The 6,079-nt window shown below is 40.7% G+C and overlaps 1 non-coding gene across 1 annotated transcript in view; it reads left to right on the top strand.

Annotated features, from left to right (window-relative positions):
* LOC117192132 overlaps positions 1-3,289 on the top strand; it is a 5,079-nt gene extending 1,790 nt beyond the window's left edge. Inside the window, exon 1 of the ribosomal RNA XR_004474228.1 lies at positions 1-3,289. This exon is cut by the window's left edge and continues 1,790 nt beyond it. This is a non-coding gene — a ribosomal RNA (large subunit ribosomal RNA).
* Positions 3,290-6,079: the final 2,790 nt, after the last annotated feature.

Here is a 6,079-nt window from a genome sequence, read left to right as displayed (position 1 = left end):
TTTTCAAGTAAAAAATCAGTGAGTAATATTGTCAAATCTTTTATGATTTTTAAATACTTGAATAATTTTGAACGAAAGGGAATACGGTTCCAATTCCGTAACCTGTTGAGTATCCGTTTGTTATTAAATATGGGCCTCGTGCTCATCCTGGCAACAGGAACGACCATAAAGAAGCCGTCGAGAGATATCGGAAGAGTTTTCTTTTCTGTTTTATAGCCGTACTACCATGGAAGTCTTTCGCAGAGAGATATGGTAGATGGGCTAGAAGAGCATGACATATACTGTTGTGTCGATATTTTCTCCTCGGACCTTGAAAATTTATGGTGGGGACACGCAAACTTCTCAACAGGCCGTACCAATATCCGCAGCTGGTCTCCAAGGTGAAGAGTCTCTAGTCGATAGAATAATGTAGGTAAGGGAAGTCGGCAAATTAGATCCGTAACTTCGGGATAAGGATTGGCTCTGAAGATTGAGATAGTCGGGCTTGATTGGGAAACAATAACATGGTTTATGTGCTCGTTCTGGGTAAATAGAGTTTCTATCATTTATGGTAGTTACTTGTTCCCCGGATAGTTTAGTTACGTAGCCAATTGTGGAACTTTCTTGCTAAAATTTTTAAGAATACTAATTGGGTTAAACCAGTTAGTTCTTATTAATTATAACGATTATCAATTAACAATCAATTCAGAACTGGCACGGACTTGGGGAATCCGACTGTCTAATTAAAACAAAGCATTGTGATGGCCCTAGCGGGTGTTGACACAATGTGATTTCTGCCCAGTGCTCTGAATGTCAAAGTGAAGAAATTCAAGTAAGCGCGGGTCAACGGCGGGAGTAACTATGACTCTCTTAAGGTAGCCAAATGCCTCGTCATCTAATTAGTGACGCGCATGAATGGATTAACGAGATTCCTACTGTCCCTATCTACTATCTAGCGAAACCACAGCCAAGGGAACGGGCTTGGAATAATTAGCGGGGAAAGAAGACCCTTTTGAGCTTGACTCTAATCTGGCAGTGTAAGGAGACATAAGAGGTGTAGCATAAGTGGGAGATATTAGATTTCGGTTTGGTATCGACAATGAAATACCACTACTCTTATTGTTTCCTTACTTACTTGATTAAATGGAACGTGTATCATTTCCTAGCCATTATACGGATATATTTATTATATCTTATGGTATTGGGTTTTGATGCAAGCTTCTTGATCAAAGTATCACGAGTTTGTTATATAATCGCAAACAAATTCTTTAATGAGAAGATGCAGTTATGTATTTTCAATTTGAAAATTTGGTATAACTCCAATTACTCAGGTATGATCCAATTCAAGGACATTGCCAGGTAGGGAGTTTGACTGGGGCGGTACATCTCTCAAATAATAACGGAGGTGTCCCAAGGCCAGCTCAGTGCGGACAGAAACCACACATAGAGCAAAAGGGCAAATGCTGACTTGATCTCGGTGTTCAGTACACACAGGGACAGCAAAAGCTCGGCCTATCGATCCTTTTGGTTTAAAGAGTTTTTAACAAGAGGTGTCAGAAAAGTTACCATAGGGATAACTGGCTTGTGGCGGCCAAGCGTTCATAGCGACGTCGCTTTTTATACCCGATACTCAAAATGAGTATTGGGGTATATTAGATTTGTGGTAAAAGTGGATGTGTGTAACGTCCAGAAGGAATCGTTACCGACCCCATAAAGTATATATATTCTTGATCAGCATCAATAGCCGAGTCGATTGAGCCCTGTCTGTCTGTCCGTCTGTCCGTCCGTCCGTCCGTCCGTCCGTCCGTCCGTCCGTCCCCTTCAGTGCTCGAAGACTATAAGAGCTAGAGCAACGATGTTTTGGATCCAGACTTCTGTGATATGTCACTGCTACAAAAATATTTCAAAACTTCGCCTCGCCCACTTCCGCTCCCACAAAGGACGAAAATCTGTGGCATTCACAATTTTAAAGATATGAGAAAACCAAAAACGTAGAATTGTAGAGAATGACCATATCTTTAAGACTGCGGAATCTGAATTGGATCGTATTATTATTATAGCCAGCATCAAGAAAACAATTTAATTTTTTCTCGCCCTGTGTCTCTCTAACACACACGTAGCATAGGCGGCTTTGCTTAGAGTAAAACATTAGCGCCTAGATATCAGAGACTATAAAAGCTAGAGCAACCAAATTTGGTATCCACACTCCTAATATATCGGACCGAGACGAGTTTGTTTCAAAATTTCGCCACTCCCCCTTCCGCCCCCGCAAAGGACGAAAATCTGAGGATATTCAAAAATCTCAGAGACTATTAAGGCTAGAGTAACCAAATTTGGTATCCGCACTTCTGTTAGATCTTACTATAAAACGTGTATCTCAAAATTTCGCCCCACCTTCTTCCGCCCACACAAAGCACGAAAATCTGTTGCATCCACAATATTGCACATTCGAGAAAACTAAAAACGCAGAATCATAGATAATGACCATATCTATCAGATTGCTGAATCTGGATCAGATCAGATCATTTTTATAGCCAATAGGAACAAATCAATTTGCAGTGGTTACGCAGCGCCCGACGTCACGCTCAGACTGATTTTCTGTCTCTCTCGCACGCACTCTTTGTCGTGTCGTTTAATATTAGCGGCGTCTGCCGGAGGAGAGCCATACTGACTTAGTATCGGGTATAACCGTAGAGTTGCGGTGTCCGCAGCAACTCACAACGTTCCCCCTCGTTGATCCTTCGATGTCGGCTCTTCCTATCATTGTGAAGCAAAATTCACCAAGCGTTGGATTGTTCACCCATGCAAGGGAACGTGAGCTGGGCTTAGACCGTCGGGAGACATGTTAGTTTTACCCTACTAATGACAAAACGTTGTTGCGACAGCATTCCTGCGTAGTACGAGAGGAACCGCAGGTACGGACCAATGGCACAATACTTGTTCGAGCGAACAGTGGTATGACGCTACGTCCGTTGGATTATGCCTGAACGCCTCTAAGGTCGTATCCGTGCTGGACTGCAATGATAAATAAGGGGCAATTTGCATTGTATGGCTTCTAAACAATTAAAAGTTTATAATTTATTGTATAAACGACAATGGATGTGATGCCAATGTAATTTGTAACATACTAAATTGGGAGGATCATCGATCACCTGATACCGCGCTGGTTGTATATAAAAACATTATTTAACACAATGACAAAGTCTAGAATCAATTGTAAACGACTTTTGTAACAGGCAAGGTGTTGTAAGTGGTTGAGCAGCTGCCATACTGCGATCCACTGAAGCTTATCCTTTGCTTGATGATTCGATATATATAAATTTATTCTTTATATATGAAAATTATTTTTATATATTTATATGAATATACCTATAAATGGTAACATATATATATATATAGTGACATATCCATAATTCCCCACATCCCATACACATTATGTTTATGTACAATTCATCCACCCTATCCACACAAGTAACAGGACCCCACTCAAGAATCAATAACTGTTTCTTCCCATACTCCAAGCTAGGGCCCCCCATAATATAAACAATGGACCACATTGTTTCATCAACATTAGAATCACGCCACTCTCGAGAAATCGATTCTTTAGAATCACGCCACTCATGAGGACCAATCAAAGCTAGACATAAAACCAAGGAGTATCACATTCCTAGCTCCGTCATGTAATGCAACACCGATCGCCAGCAGTGGATGCCTTTCATCAAAGCCGACGCATCCCCAAATATCGATCCAGGCACGTACGCCACCGACACGAAGATGCAGCCGAGGAAAGCAACGCCCGAAGCCAGAGTCGGGAGTTCCAAGAGAAGGGCTCATGGAAACTAGCCAGCAGCAAAGAGATCAGTTCCGTTTGAGACAAGCAGACGTAAAGTTAAGTCGGGGAATTCAACCAATCTTGTGACATAAAGAAATTAAGTACTAAAAATAAAATCTTTTTTAAAAACTAAATTTTGAGTTGCGGATATTTAACTGGCGCAGTCGGTAGGATTTCGCTTAAAATTAACTCCTATATTTCGGTAATGGTCAGCTTGTGTAATTTCTAATTACTGTGATCACGTAATCCCGGAATCGTTAATAAAATTGTGAAATCCGCCAAAGAACCTATGTGTTACGAGCACATACGATTTGCAAAACTAAAATTAAGTGAACTGAAGTAAGCGGAGATAGTGATCCACCAAGAACAGTGAAACACTAAATACAAAATGAAAAAACTTACAAGTGAACCAAAATAAAGTTAAAAACTACTGAAAACAAAACAAAACCCAATCAACACCAACAACATGGCGTTACCACCACTATCATTGAGCGAAATCCACTTGAACCAGGCACTGCTGTCGATCAGACAAATACCTGCCTATGACGGTTCATCTGGACAGCTAAGCTCATTTATCAAACGAATCGAATATGTATGCGGATTATATCCAACTGAAGATCTTTGCCAACAAAGGATCCTATGTGGAGCGACCGAGATCCAACTGTCAGGAGAGGCACAACGCATATCGCAAATGATACAACCCAACACGTGGCTCGAACTGAAGACGGCGCTGATCAACGAGCTCAAAAATCACACACCATATGAAGAACTCCTACGACAACTATACACCACCAGATTCAACGGCAGTCTTCGTCAGTTTATAGAAGAATTAGAGATAAAAGCATTATTAATAAACAATAAGCTAAACTTAGAAAACATACCAGAAAATAATGTCATTTATAAAAACGCTTTGAACAACACAATTAAAGATGTCATTACTCGAAAACTTCCTGACAGAATGTTCATGACCTTAGCAAGAAAAGATATTACCACATTGTCTAATCTTAAGAAGGCAGCACAAGAAGAAGGATTGTACGAAGCTAGTACAACAGATTCAGGTACAAATAAAGATCAATCGAAATCGTCTCAATCAAATCGAAAGAATGTTGGAAACTATTATCCAAATTATAATACTACTAACTATCACAATCAAACTCAGAGTTCATCTGGAACAGGTCAGACTAATCGAACAAATCAAAAATTCCCAAAATCCTGGATTATACAATGAGTTCAAAAATTCCTTGAATCAAGGTAGGGCTCAGAATCCATTCAATCAGCAAATATCTCAAAACCAAGCTAGTGAGAGTGGACCCAACCAACCTACTAAAAGAGGGAGGGAGAGCCAGAGTGGCCAAACGAAGATGGACGTAAATTTGCATCAAGCCGCCTCGGAAGAAACCGAGGAGGACCCTATATAAACATTACCATTAATAAAAGAATATTAAGGTGTATCGCTGACTCGGGATCATCGATCAACATCATGAAAGAAAATTATACAGATTCCGAGATAAAAGACGATAACCTTACGGTCCATACCATCAATGGACCTGTCCGTTTAACTAAGAGTATAATGAGGAATGCGAACAAAACATGTCCGTCCGAACAAAAGTTCTACATACATAACTTTTCCGAAAATTATGATATTTTATGAGGAAGAGAATACTTGATGGCAAGTAAAGACGTCATCGATTACAGAAATGACACTGTAACACTAGGAGCTAGGTCGTACCCAATCATTCAGAGTGGAGAAGCTATTGAAGCCGGCAAGACCGCACAGAAGTTCACTGATCCCTCTACAAAAGAAGAGAAGATCGCACCTAAGTGCCTTGACCCATCTCCAGAGGGAGATCAATACTTCGCTTCCGCTCTAGACAGTGAATTAAGGGAATTCTATTCTACCTTCGAGCAAGTCTGTACATATAGTTGTACAATCCCAGGACGCAAGCTATCGAGCTTCCTTCGCTGCAATTGTCACCAACTCAATTGCGGAAATGCAGCCTAACTTCGGCGTAGACGCAAAGGATTGGCCAATGCCGAATAATCTAAAACTAGCTGATCCTAATTTCTCCAAGCCACAACGTATCGATCTGTTGATAGGTTCTGGTTTGTTCTTCGATTTAATGTGCGTCGGACAGATTCGACTATCAGCCCAATTGCCAACATTGCAGGAGACTAAACTTGGTTGGATAGTATCAGGAAGCATTGATAGCTCGGAAAATAAGCGTGCAGCTTTAGCCGCTTTTGAAAATTCCTCGTGCATCTCTATTG

Source organism: Drosophila miranda (genome assembly GCF_003369915.1).
Source record: "Drosophila miranda strain MSH22 chromosome Y unlocalized genomic scaffold, D.miranda_PacBio2.1 Contig_Y1_pilon, whole genome shotgun sequence".
NCBI classification, from domain to species: domain Eukaryota; kingdom Metazoa; phylum Arthropoda; class Insecta; order Diptera; family Drosophilidae; genus Drosophila; species Drosophila miranda.
Note: the sequence above shows the minus strand (reverse complement) of the source record. Positions and strands in the feature narration are given on the sequence as shown.